The sequence below is a fragment of the Phalangium opilio genome, unplaced genomic scaffold (assembly GCF_054372755.1).
Source record: "Phalangium opilio isolate 3A_F unplaced genomic scaffold, DU_Popi_V2 ptg000209l_1, whole genome shotgun sequence".
Lineage (NCBI taxonomy): Eukaryota > Metazoa > Arthropoda > Arachnida > Opiliones > Phalangiidae > Phalangium > Phalangium opilio.
This window is the reverse complement of record NW_028324217.1, coordinates 6,272,953-6,287,744: the sequence shown is the minus strand read 5'-3', so window position 1 is coordinate 6,287,744 and position 14,792 is coordinate 6,272,953.

Here is a 14,792-nt window from a genome sequence, read left to right as displayed (position 1 = left end):
ACTACAATTTAATGGCTTAGTCTCAAACAGTTTAAATTTGTTTCCTTCAGCTTCACTGGTTCGAGTCTCTTGAAATTTTAGTGAAAGGCATATTTAAAGGTTTTAAATTATTGTGGAAAATTTCGAACTTTTAAAACGAATAGTCCTTTTCCTAAAATTTCCCTAATCGACTAAATAGGTTGTAGGATTATGCACAAGCACAATGTTAATGAATTTTTTGGAAGTGAATTGTTTCTTTGAAAACTTTGAAACTTTGCATCATAACTTAGAACCGTTCAATGTGCCTCTCACTAAAATTTCAAGAGATTCGAACAAGTGAAACGGAAAAACTTATTAAAGGGGCTGTTCGGACAGTGGGACAAACGACGATCTTCCTCATAGAGCTTAACATAGCGGGTGGGTAAAAAAGGAGAGGGGGTCGGACAGCCCCTTTAAACCGTTCCAAGACCAAGCCCTTTAAGTAGGGCTAATTTTCGTTCTAATATTTATACAAAAAAAAACTATAGAAGGGAAACTTTTTAAAATTTCCAAAACATAGCAAACGTTGTTTTGCACATCACTTTAAAATTTCAAGAGGTTTGCACCAGTAGTTTCAAAATTAGGGCAAAATAACTGTGTTCCTCCCATAGCCGGTCATGTTAAAAGCTGGCTCCTTGGATTTTTCGAGCGAAAAAGCTCATAATTACCAACACGCGCTTTTACATAGGAAAAACATTGTGTGAAGCCAAAGCGTGATCGAGTGGGCTGTTGTTGTAGCTGGTAGCAAGGAAGGCAACTTAGGCAAGAATGAGAAAATGTCAAGGCTAGGAGACTATATTCATGGAGTAGAAATTTATAATGACTAGAATTTTTGAACTGGTCCCTCCTGAATTTTCATAAAAATTCTCAATTAATAAACTGGTCCCAAGGACCAGTAACCCCCGGATTTTGAATAAAAAAACTGGTCCGAGCAATTAATAAACTGGTTTTTGACCTGTGGACCTGTGCTATTTCCAAGACTGCTTACTATCCATAATGTTACGCCTCATAATTCCGACGTCTTTGCAACGCAGCAACTTCGATTTCATTTTTTGATAACAACGCGAGGGTCAGGCCCGCGTGCAAGCTGGTTCAACGTGCAGAGAGATCGATTATTCGCGAGGTAAAGTTCGTCAGCTCTTCACACAAAATCCGCCTAGTTATATTGAGAAAATTACTTCACAATGATTCCTATAAGCCGTGTGCATTCCTGACCATCCAAACCATATTTGCTGTGAGCAGTATCCTTTATTTCAAGCAGGGATAGATTTAATTTTAGAAGAAGGAATGGAGAACAGTTAGTATTTACTTCATTCCTACTAATAGCCCAGTACAATAGCCCATGAACAATGCTAACACTTATTAATAAAAACCGTCTTTGTGGACAAAAAAAAAAAGAAAAAGTAAAAGATAAGTGAACAAAATGGAATGACTGAAGTAAAAGATATTTATATTGTTAAGTATATAGAGACATGATTGTAAAATATCAATTATAAAGTTGTAAAACTAAATAAACACTTGGACATTTCTCAGATTTACTACTAATTGCACCTTGAACAAAATTGTACTTATTTCACTAAACCTTTAGGTTTAAACACTGGGAATCGTAAACCGTATAATTTGATAAGCGGTCTAGATTAAACTTTCTCAGTGAAATCATTATAAAGTGTGTGTTTTTACTTCACCTAGCAGATAAAAAAATAAAAAAGATACCTTTTGCGCATGTACTTTCTGTGGGTAACGTTAAAACACAACAGGACTCTTACGATAAGATAATCCATCGACATACTTCCCAAAAATTGATATACTTCAAGTTCAATGATTTCTAATTTGTTACTTAGTTCCGTCTACATTTTCAGTTCAAAAAAAGCCTTTGCATCGTAGTTACCACTTAATTTACCACAGCGAATAATTGAGGTATGTAAAAATATGCAAAGTTGTCTGTTTTTAGTTTTAATCGAACGTTTAGTACTTTTAATCAATGCAGGTTGGTGCATACTTGTGTGAAGGTCATACACAAGACAGCATATTATCCTAATTAAGCATATCTACTAAAGAAGATGGATCAAGAGAAAGATAGACGACTGTATGACGCCGTTTGTAACAAAAACCTCGATGAAGTTTTAAAGTTGATTAACGAAGGAGTGAATTTAGAAGAAACATTTGATTATGATGAAAGTACGCCTTTAATCCAAGCTTGCTATATTAACGTTACTAATATTGCTCTAGCTCTAATTAAAAAAGGCGCAAATGTAAATGCGCGTGATATAAGAGACACTACCGTCTTAATGTACGCATCTGAATGGGGAAATACCTCAGTGGCCACTTCGTTAATACGTAACAGAGCTGACATAAATGCAGTCAACATATATGGAGACACTGCATTAACCATAGCGTGTGCAAACCAGGCTGCAAAAACGGCCCTTATTCTTATAGAAAATGGTGCCAATGTGAACGTAAGAAATAGCCAGAATGTGTCAACATTACATTTGGCGTGCGAGAACAATCTGGCAGATGTTGTCGTCTCTTTACTACATAATGGAGCCGACGTTAACAAAGTTGATAAGGATGGAAACACGGCTTTACACCTGGCGTGCAAAAATGGTAAAGGAAACCTGGCGCTTATTCTCATACAAAATGGTGCCAATGTGACCCTTCGTAATAAAGCCGACCGCTCTCCGTTAAGTTTCGCTTGCGAGAATGATCTCAGTGACGTCATAGTGTCTTTAGTACATAATGGAGCTGATGTTAACGAAACGTACGGTTTAAATAATGAAACTGCGTTACATTATGCTGCGGTAAAAAATCTTAAGGATATCATCAGCATGCTGTTACATAATGGCGCTGATATGAATGTTTTAAACAAAAACAACAAGACACCATTACACTTGGCCTTGGGAAATCAAAGTACCGACGCCGTTGAAGCAATGCGAAGTTACGCCGAGCGATGCGCTTTCACAACAAAAATAAACCCAGGTCAGATTTCGGCTTTGAATAAAGCAGATGATTTAGTCAAAACAATCAAAAATGTCGAAGGAGGATTAGAAAAGGTGAACCAGAAATTAGTTCAATTTGACAAAACTTTGCAAACAATATTAACACGATTGGAACATTTGGAAACGAAAGTGAAATCGAATGATCAAGAAAATTTTAAAAATGTTTTGGAAATTGCCGGAATTGAATCGAAAGAAAACGAGGATTTAGATTTAATTTTGTTAAGATTAGCCACAATTTTAGGTTTATCTCTGCACGATAAAGACAACATCATTAGCATACATCGACCAATTAAAATTTCACCTGCCACTGACAGTGCCAGCGCTGCTACCAATTGCTCAAACGTAATTCAAGTAAAGTTCCGTACGTTCGAAACGACTCAGAATTGGTTGAAAGCATTCCAAGAAAAAAGGTCTTCAGTAATCACGTCGTCGGCTTTGGATCCTTCCTTGAAATCGGAGAAGATTTTCGTCAATCAGAAGTTAACGCTTTACAACAAGAAACTTCTGCATCGCGCCAAAGAATTCGCTAAAGATAAGGGCTATAAATTTGTTTGGGTCCAAGATGGCAAGATACTTTTGCGTAAAGACGAAAACAGTCGCGTCATTAGAATCGAACGTGACGCGGATTTACCGGCCTAAATATAGCATCAAGTACATTTCATTATTTTTCAGTCCAAATGGTTCAATAAAAATTGTAACGCAACGAAAATAATTAAAATCTATATAAAATTATATGTATAATGTATTTGAATTGATTTAGGGTTAGTGAAAGTGACACAAAATAATCTTAAAGTCGCTTTAGATTGATAAATGGGCATTAAATTCACTACGAAAACTTATCAAAAAACATAAAAAATTTAATTGTTAATAAAATAAATAAAATCTACTTAAAAATGTTTCTGTAATGTAGGTATTATTGAAGGGAAAATTAAAAAGCTAAACGGTAATTTTGTTTTTATAGTTGACGTGATAAGCTTTAACTTCCTTTTGTTTGACGTCAGATGAGAAAATCTTTCGCGCGTGTACTTTGTCCCTACAAAACAGTGAAACACAACGCGACTGATAAGATAAATTCGTCGGCATATTTCCCAAAAATTGATGTGCTTCAAGAATTTCTATTTGTTTATTTAGTTCGGTCTACATTTTCAGTTTGAAAAAAAAAAAAAACCTTCATGGCCTCGGTTACATTTAAATTTACCACAGCTAATATTTGAGGTATGTCAAAATGGTATACGGACTAAATACCCCCAAGACAAAAGACCCCCGGTCATAATGCCCCCATTTTTAAAAACGTACAAAATCCCCCCTCTCTCTCAAGACAAAATCCCCCGGTCATTTTCCCCCATCGTAGTTAAGAGTAAAAAATCCCCCCACTATCAAGACAAAATCCCCCTACTCTCTAGTCAAAATCCCCCTACGCTCTAGACAAAATTCCCCGGTCATAATCCCCGGTTTGGTAAGGTTAGGTTGGGTTGGGTTCGGTTCGGTTTTGGAAATATTGTAACAATGGTACGCCTTTTCCAAAATATTATTTTTTACATTTATTTTCTTCCGAAGAACACAGTTTGGGGGGAATTTGTCCCGGGGCTGGGGGGAATTTGTCCTAGGGTTGGGGGTATTTTGTCTTCGGCATCCATTCGGGGGGAAATTGTCCGGGGGATTTTGTCTCCTACCTGAGGGGATTATGTCCTTTTCTTCTCAAATGGGGGGATTATGTCCAGGGGGGATTATGTCCTACATTCTGTAAAAAATATACATAAATGCCCGTTTTTAGGTTTTAATCGAACACTAATTTTAATCAATACAGGTTGGTACTTGCGTGAAGGTCCCACACAAGACCGCATATTATTATCTTAATTGAATTCGTGCAACCTAAAAGCGTTAAGCGTATTCACTAAAGATGGCTCAAGCGAAAGATTTACGACTGTATGACGCCGTGTGTAATAGAAACCTCGATAAAGTTTTGAAGTTGATCAATGAAGGAGTGAATTTAGAAGACACATTTGACGATTATGGAAGAACGCCTTTAATCCTAGCTTGCAATTTTAATGCAACAAATATTGCTCTAGCTCTAATTGAAAAAGGAGCTAATGTAAATGCACGTGATAAAAGAGGCAATACCGGATTAATTTACGCATCTAAATGGGGAAATACCTCAGTGGCCACTTTGTTAATACGTAACGGAGCTGACATAAACGCATTCGACATACATGGAGAAACTGCTTTAAACATAGCGTGCAGAATCCTTGCTGAAAAAACGGCACTTAGTCTTATAGAAAACGGTGCCAATGTAAACATGAGAAATAACCAGAATAGATCACCATTACGTGTGGCGTGCGAGAGCAATCTCACAGATGTTGTCGTATCTTTACTACACAATGGAGCTGACGTTGACGAAGTTGATCTGGATGGAAACAGTGCTTTACACCTTTCCTGTCAAAATAGAAACGCAGAACTGGTGCTTATTCTCATACAAAATGGTGCCAATGTGACCCTTCGTAATAAGATCGACCGCTCTCCGTTAAGCTTTGCTTGCGAGAATGGTCTCAGTGACGTTATTGTGTCTTTAGTACATAACGGAGCTGAAGTTAACGAAACGTACGGTTTAAAAAACGAAACGGCGTTACATTATGCTGCGGCAAAAAATCGTAGTGATATCATCAGCATGCTGTTACATAATGGCGCTGATATGAATGTTTTAAACAAAAATGGCAAGACACCATTACACTTGGCTTTCGAAAACCAGAGTACGGACGCCGTTGAAGTAATACGAAGATACGCCGAGAGATCCGGTAACACACCAAAAATAAACCCAGGTCAGAGTTCGGCTTCGAATAATTCTGATGATGTAGCCAAAACAATCAAAAATATCCAAGAAGGATTAGAAAAGGTGAACACGAAATTAGTTCAATTTGACAAAACTTTGGAAACAATATTAACACGATTGGAACATTTGGAAACGAAAGCTAAATCGAACGATCAAGAAAATTTTAAAAATGTTTTGGAAATTGCCGGGATTGAATCGAAAGAAAACGAGGATTTAGATTTCATTTTGTTAAGAATGGCTACAATTTTGGGTTTATCTCTGCAAGATAAAGACAACATCATCAGCGTACATCGACCAATTAAAACTTCACCTGGCACTGACAGTGCCTGCGCTGCTACCAATGTCTCAAACGTAATTGAAGTAAAGTTTCGTACTTTGGAAACGACTCAGAATTGGTTGAAAGCATTCCAAGAAAAAAGGTCTTTAGGAATCACGTCTTCGGCTTTGGATCCATCCTTGAAATCGGAGAAGATTTTCGTCAATCAGAAGTTAACGCCTTACAACAAGAAACTTCTGCATCGCGCCAAAGAATTCGCAAAGGATAAAGGGTATAAATTCGTTTGGGTTCAAGATGGCAAGATACTTTTGCGTAAAGACGAAAACAGTCGCGTCATTAGAATTGAACGTGACGCGGATATACCGGCCTAACTGTAGCATCAAGCAGAAGTCCATAACCCCCCCCCTGTGTGATGGACTCCTGCATCAAGTCATATTATTATTTTTCAGAATAAAATGATTGAATAAAAATTGTAAAGAAAATAAAATCTATATAAAATTTTTTCATAATGCATATGAATTGATTTTGTTAAAGAGATAATGAAATTGACACAATAATCTTAAAGACGATTTACATTGAAAAAATTGCGTTAAAATCATTAAGAAAGCTCACCTAAAAAACCTACCTTTGTCATTTTAATTAAGAAGTTGATATGCTAAGGCGCTAAGCTTAACGATATTTTTCAATAAAATATTTTTTTTTTAAAACTGCCATAGACAACTTTAACCATGGCTACCTCAAAAATGAAAGCGTCAGCGACACGTGGTGTGAAGGTCTAATTGATACGAGTTTTCTATGGCATAATGGTTGTTTATAATTCAGAAATTATCGTTAGGCTTAGCCCTTGAAAATAACTCTATACCTTAAGAATTGTTTTTGCAAACTGAAATTCGAATTAAACGAACTCAAATTCTCTAGTAAGTGGAATCAACTTATTTTAAAAATTGTGTTATTAAACCTTTATTTGAGTTAACGCAAATGAAGCTTAATTTATACCTTTACCCTAATTGAGATAACATATTTATCTCTGGCACCATCGAATTTTCAGCTTCCAAGAACATAGGGAGCCTTTACTTACAAAACGTGACAATGTTGATAAGATAGAATTGTTTAATTAAATTTATATTTCTGTAGGCCTACGGGAGACGCATTATCAACAATTTCTGCAACATTTTAGTTTGGTTTCCAAAAGTAAATGAAGAATAAGGTACGTTTGTGCCATAATCAGAGACCTTTTAAACGCCTCTGTATAAGAACTATCAGTTTAAAACATTTGGAAATTTTTTACTATAACTGAGGAGCTGTACACTTTACAAGGTTACCGAATTCTCAAAACTGTTTTTCGATAGTCATGGAAATTACCAAAGAAAAGTCCTTCCTGGAAGCAGTACGTTCTGGCGACGTTGAGAAGATTGTAGCTTTAATAGCGCAAGGGTGCAACATTGAAACCAGAATGCAGAACGACAACACCCCTTTAATCTTTGCCTGCACAACGGGACTTTCCAACATGGCGCTTGCTTTAATTGAAAACGGTGCAAATGTGAACGCCAATAACGTCTTCGGAATGACACCCCTAATGTACGCCTCTTCCAAGGGATTAACTGACGTGGTCATTACGCTAATTTACAACGGTGCTAATGTTAACGCTATCAACAGGGACGACTTGGAAAATAGCATAGGAATCAATGGTGAAACTGCTTTACACATAGCAGCGATTTGGAATCGCCCTAAAGTCGTTAGTATTTTACTGTTAAACGGAGCTGATATGAATATAGTCAATAAAAACGGTAAGACACCCTTGTACATGGCTTTCGATCACAAAAAATCTGAAACTGTTGAAGTTATTAGAAGTTACGCCGAGAGACAGCGAGCAAACGCTGTAACAGCAACCCCTGGTGCTAGTGCTTTGAGAAAACCCGAAACTTTAGCCACAATTAAATCTAATTTCGAAAAACAGTTGAAGGAAATGAAAGATGAATTCAACCTGAAGATTACCGACTTGCAGGGTCAATTGGAAGAAACGGAAACTAGAATTGCTCGTAAATACGAAAACGAGTTGCAAAGAACCAATCAAAAGCTAGAAGAATATGAAATAAAAATTAACCAATTACAAGACCAATGTGAGAGGAAAGGAGCTGTAGGTTTCCAAAACTCGATAAGCGCTCCTTCGCAATCTATTGGTGCCGAAACCCGGCACGATGAATTCGTTGAAGAACAACATGCAGCAAATAAGAAAGTGCAGTTGTTAGATATACAAGAGTAAAACAATTAGAACAGGATAGTTTACTTGATACATTGGAAATTATCGGTTTACCGTATAGAGAAAACGAAGACTTGAATCGAATTGTAGCGTCGAGGAAGCTCTATGTCAAGTAGCTGTTCTTAGTTATCCAGTTTATCGCGTTCGTCGACGAACCTCCATTGATGTAGGAAAATCTGACGTTATAAAATTGAAACTTCCTACTGTTGAAAAGGCGAAGCACTGGCTGAACTGTTTTAGAAAACATCCTTTTGAAGATAAACCATCTGAAATCATTGCATCAAGTATTACACCCGAGCGATACTTCTGTGAAGGAGAAGCGCAACCGCATATTCCATACGGTGAAAACAAAGTTATCATTAGACAAAAATTGACATCTTACAACAAGAAATTACTGCATCGAACGAAGGAGTTCGCCAAGGAAAAAGGTTATAAATTCGCTTGGATTCAAGATGGAAAGATTCTATTGCGCAAGAACGAAAACGGTGCCATTATTAGAATAAAATGTACGGCGGATTTGCCAAATGAATAAGTAACGTAATTTGGATAAAATTATTAAATTCAACGTCTTAACATGCGGGGTGTTTCTGATAAGTCGGTCAGAAATTATAGGGTTTTTTCTTCGGGTCAAACTGAGTGGAAAGTGTCAAGGAACAACAACACATTTATTTACGGAGATATGGGCCTCAAACATTGATTGTCCCCTAAAACAAAGTAAATAGTCACACATGTGGAGTAATAAGCTTTATTTTACCACCGTACGCAAACGTCTACCCATTTAAAGGCCGACTTCCAACGAAAAGGGTTCTAGCGAACTGAAAGCCCTGCAATGTGGTTCTGGCGAACTGAAGATGAACAATAGAAATCCTTTTAAATTTTTTTCCTCCCGAATTTTTGCTTTGCTCTGAAGAAAATTCTCCATTGTTCATCTTCGCCAGAACCACATTGCAAAGCTTTCAGTTAGCTAGAACCCTTCCATCTTTTGCCCCAGCGAGGATTCGAAAATCGGCACGGTCGCTCAATTGTTAGTCTCGATGCTAGGCTTTCAGTTCGCTAGAACCCTTTTCGTTGGAAGTCGGCCTTTAACAGTGCACTTCTGCTAGATAAAGGTTCAGTAACATTCTTAGATTGAAGACTAATTGAGGCCGATATGTCCCACTCCACATTCGTGACTATTTCCTTGTTCTAGGGACCAATCAAATGTTTGGGAGCCCATTGCGTCGTAACCAAATGCGCCGCCAAATTCAACTACTTTATAAGTTATGTAATAAAGAGTGATTTGAAAAAATGGAATGTATTTAAACTTCAATAAATATATATTCAGAATCAATTGGGTTTGATTGATTTTTGGCAATCAAAAGCCAGTCCGCTTAACTGCATTTTTCAGTGAGAAGTCACGCCATTAGATTAGTGGTGTCTGCTAAACCGAACCTTTTACCCCTACCGTACCCTTACCTCTAAGAAGAAAATTCTACCAATCCGAGGTTCGGTTTAGCAGAAGCCAGTAGTCAACGTTTTTATCTTCCCTCGATAAGCTAAATACAAATACCGTTTCTTGAAGTTGCTTTATGAACGGGTTTGAGTCTTTGAGAGGCTAGTTTCTAGCTTTCAGGGTTAATTCACCTGGGATAAGACTCTTAAGGGTACTTTCACTAGCCTTAGCAGACAGCACCATCGAAAGCATAAGGAGACAGCACTGCAGAAGCGTTTCAAATTGTGAACCAAGACTATTGAAATCGCCTCGAACTGGTAACGAAGAGGGTTTCAAAACTAGTTGGGGAAAACCAGTTATCAACCGACTCCTGTGCAAGTGTGAGCATAGCTTTAGTCTCACAAAACCTTTACGGGTTTTAGGGTTGAACCGTTTGCTACGTTAATCAAGGCCTGTGCGCGGCGCCGATTTTTATTTTTCGTTTGGCAATTTAAGTTGCCGAATTCTCTCACCTGAGAGCGCTATTAGCTGGACTTAAGGAATTTGAAATGTTCAATTTCTCGCTCTTGGAATTATAAATACTCATTTTCGCGCGCGTTTCGGTCCAGCTATCAATGCCATCTCGCGGTGAAATAGGGAAAAAATTAGAAGTCGCGTCTCTGAAAAGTCGCCCTCTTCGAAACTACCGCGCACAGGCCTTGATTAACGTAGGCAACGGTTGAACATGACTTCCGCCAACTCTTAAAATGGTGGCACAAAAAGTAACAAAAATGGCCTAGCTACTTTACAACGTTGGGTTCCTTTCCTACAAGCACATAATATAAAAACCACCCAGGAAGTTCGCTTACAATATTCCCGCTTAAAAATATAGTGTTAGTTCCGTCACATGCATAACCACAAGTCAGATATAACTTGACAGCGCCATTAAAGGTAGTCAGACCCCTATGAGACCAAGTTCCATGTTTCAGTTTCAAATTCTCTCGAAAGTGGTATGAACTTACTTTAAAAATTATGTTATTAAACCTTTATTTATTATTAACGCTAATGAAGCTTAATTTATACCTTTACCCTAATTAAAACGCTATGACTTTATATGTGTAAACCCATCTCATTCAGTCGAAAGCTCTTCCATATAAATATTCCCATTCAGCAGAAAATCGCTCTTTGGGCTATAAATTGTTTTAAATTTGGCTACAATTGTACAAATCTGAATTCGGTCCAAAGGGATTCTATCCAATAGGAGTATACCATAATGATTTTGGGTGTGAAATTATTATTGTTATATTCAGTTTTACTTGTTATTTAAAGATATTTGGTGATTCTCTCGAAGTTCCTAGGTGTCCTTGAATTTATAAAGCTCATTCACCTTGCCTTCTTAGTAAAACGAAAAGACTCTCAGCACAAAAGGGCAAGATGCGATTGACCAGTAGATAAGCCCTATAGGGGGTCCGAGATATAGTTGAAGGGTAAAAAGAGACCTCACAAGAAAACTTTACGCGAAAAGAGGACCTCTAGCATAGCCTCTAGGTTAGTCAGTCGAATTTTAGCGGTCTAGAGAGAAACACCGAATATAGAACTCTCGTTTTTTTGAAATTTTGTCTACAAAATAAATCCTTGTTCCTGTTTAGAAGTTTCGTTTTCTGTGTTAAATATAATCCACCAGAAACTGGGTTACCGAATTCAAAAAGCTATTTTTCGATGGTCATGGAAATTTCCAAAGAAAAGTCCTTCCTGGATGCAGTACGTTCTGGCGACGTTAAGAAGATTGTAGCTTTAATAGCGCAAGGAGTTGACATCGAAACCAGAATGGAGACCGGCAAAACCCCTTTAATCTACGTCTGCGTAAAAGGAACTTCTCAAGTAGCGCTTACTTTAATTGAAAACGGTGCAAATGTGAACGCCAAAAACAACATCGGAATATCACCCCTAATGTTCGCCTCTTCCAGAGGATTAATTGACGTAGTCACCACGCTAATTTACAACGGTGCTAATGTTAACGCTATCAACAGGGATGACTTGGAAAATAGCCTAGGAATCAATGGTGAAACTGCTTTACACGTTGCCGCCATTGAGAATCGATCTGAAATCGCCAGTATTTTACTATTAAACGGAGCAGATATGAACATGGTCAATAAACAAGGCAAGACACCCTTGCATTTGGCTTTCGATAGGAAGCACTCTGAAACTGTTGAAGTTATTAGAAGTCACGCCGAGAGACAGCGAGCAAACGCTGTAACAGCAACCCCTGGTGCTAGTGCTTTGAGAAAACCCGAAACTTTAGCCACAATTAAATCTAATTTCGAAAAACAATTGAAGGAAATGAAAGAGCAATTCATGCAATTCAACCTGAAGATTATCGACTTGCAGGGTCAATTGGAAGAAAACGAAACTAGAATTGCTCGTAAATACGAAAACGAGTTGCAAAGAACCAATCAAAAGCTAGAAGAATATGAAATAAAAATTAACCAATTAGAAAGTGAGCTAGACCAATATGAGAGAAAAGGAGCTGTAGGTTTTGGTTTCCAAAGCTCGATAAGCGCTCCTTCGCAATCGAATGGTGCCGAAACGCGGGACGATGAATTCGTTGAACAACAACATGGAGCCAATAAGAAAGTCCAGTTATTAGATACAAGAGTAAAACAACTAGAACAGGAACGTTTACTTGATACATTGGAAATTGTCGGTTTACCGTATAAGGAAAATGAAGACTTGCAACTAATTGTAGCGTCAATAGATTCAGGTCTATCTGGAGTAATAATTAGTACTAATCTAGGCTATCGCATTCATCGACGAACCTCTATTGATGGCGGAAAATCTGATGTTATAGAATTGAAACTTCCTACAGTTAATCTGGCAAAGTGTTGGCTGAAATGTTTTAGAAAACATCCTATTGAAAAAAAACCATGCGAAATAATTGCATCAAGCCTTAGACCCATGCAATACTTAGGGGACCCAAAACCGCAACCGCATATTCCATACGGTGACAACAAAGTTATCATTAGACAAAAATTGACGTCTTACAACAAGAAATTACTGCATCGAACAAAGGAGTTCGCCAAGGAAAAAGGTTATAAATTCGTTTGGATTCAAGATGGAAAGATTCTACTGCGCAAGAACGAAAACGGTCCCATTATAAGAATAAAATGTACGGCGGATTTGCCAAATGAATAATAAGTAACGTAGGGTAGTCCTAATTTGGAAGAAATTTTTAAATTCAACGTCTTAATATGCGGAGTGTCTGTTAAAAATTAAAGGGTTTTTCCTTCGGGTCAAACTGAGTGGAAAGTGTCAGAGAACATGGGAGTCTGTAATACTGAGATACGGAGATATGGGCTCTCAAACATTGATTGCCCCCTAAAACAAAATAAATAGTCACACACGTGGAGTATTTACGCGAACTTCTACCCATTTAATAGTACACTTCTGCTAGATAAAGGTTCAGTAACTTCTTAGATTGAAGACTATTGAAGGCACTGCACATGCGTGACCACTCCTTGTTTCAGCGGCCAATCAATGTTTGGGAGCCCATTGCGTCGTAACTAAATGTTCGTAGACCCCATCTTCTACGACACTTTCCACTTAGTTTTACCGAAAGAACATACACTTCAAATTATGGTAGAGTTATCATAAACACCCTATATTGAGCTTCAATTGGATGTGAACGAAAAATGTTTAAAATAATAAGAAACTGATTTTGGGCCTTCACTCGCGTGTCTAAATTTAATACCGTTGAAATCACGTGATTTGAGTTACAATAATCAAATATAATCATAAAACAACACACAGAAATTTATACTTTTTGTAATATGAAAATTTAATGGACACTATGACAAATTACGAGTATAATGACGTCAGTACTGCGAATATTATCGGGCAAACGTGATTTCGGTTTTGCATAATACCACGCCTAAACCTTTCGTGATGTCAGTAATGCGCCGCCATATAAAACTACTTTATAAGTTATGTAATAAAGTGTGATTTGAAAAATTGGAATGTATTTAAACTTCAATAAATATATTTTTAGGATCAGTTAGGTTTCATTGATTTTGGAGACCAAAGCAAGTCCGCTTAACTGCACTGTTCAGTGAGAGAAGTCACGCCATTAGTTTAGTGATGTCTGCTAAACCGAACCTCGGGCTCTTACCCTTACCTCTAAGAAGAGAATTCAACCAATCAGAGGTTCGGTTTAGCAGACGCCAGTAAACGAATATCGGCATCGGCGCAGGGTTCACGGGTAGTTGAGCGGTTTTCAAAAGAGCGTTTTGGAATAAAGCGGTTCCTAAAACAGCGGTTTGCAAAACCGCGTGGAAGGAAAACCGCGGTTGCTGTTTCCGCGTTTCTCAATACAGCGCTATTTCCCAAAACAGCGGTTGCTGTTTCCGCCCAAACTGTGATTCATAGGAAGGGAAATATCTATTATATTAAGTATATAGGACAAAGAACAATAACAAAAAGGAGTAATGTTATATCGGAAGTAAATATAAAATATAATTTTTTGGAAAAGGCATATTATTTTGGGAAGTTAATGAAGATAAACAACAATGTTTTGGAAAAGGCGTACTTTCGTACGCTCAAGATATAAACGCTGTAATCAAAATGCGCTAAAACGAGAAATGGCTATAATGGCAAACGCGTTTATGAAAATGCCGTTTTGGACAATGCTGTTTTGATAACACGCCCAATCGATAACATACCTCGGCACCTCGGCGCAGTAGTCATAGTTTTTATCTTCCCTCGAGAAGCTAAATAAAAATACTGTTTCTTGAAATTGCTTTGTGTACAAAATTGAAGGGGTTTGGGGTATAGTTAGGGCCGGAAATAAGCACAGGACACTGGACATTGTCCAATAAAGTTTTAAAATGTCCCATAATATTTTTAAAAACTAAGGGTGTCACTGGACAGTTTGACCAATAAGTTTTGATAGCTTGACTATGGAAATGCGATAATATTTTTGCACACTCCAATAGACCATGTCCTATAAA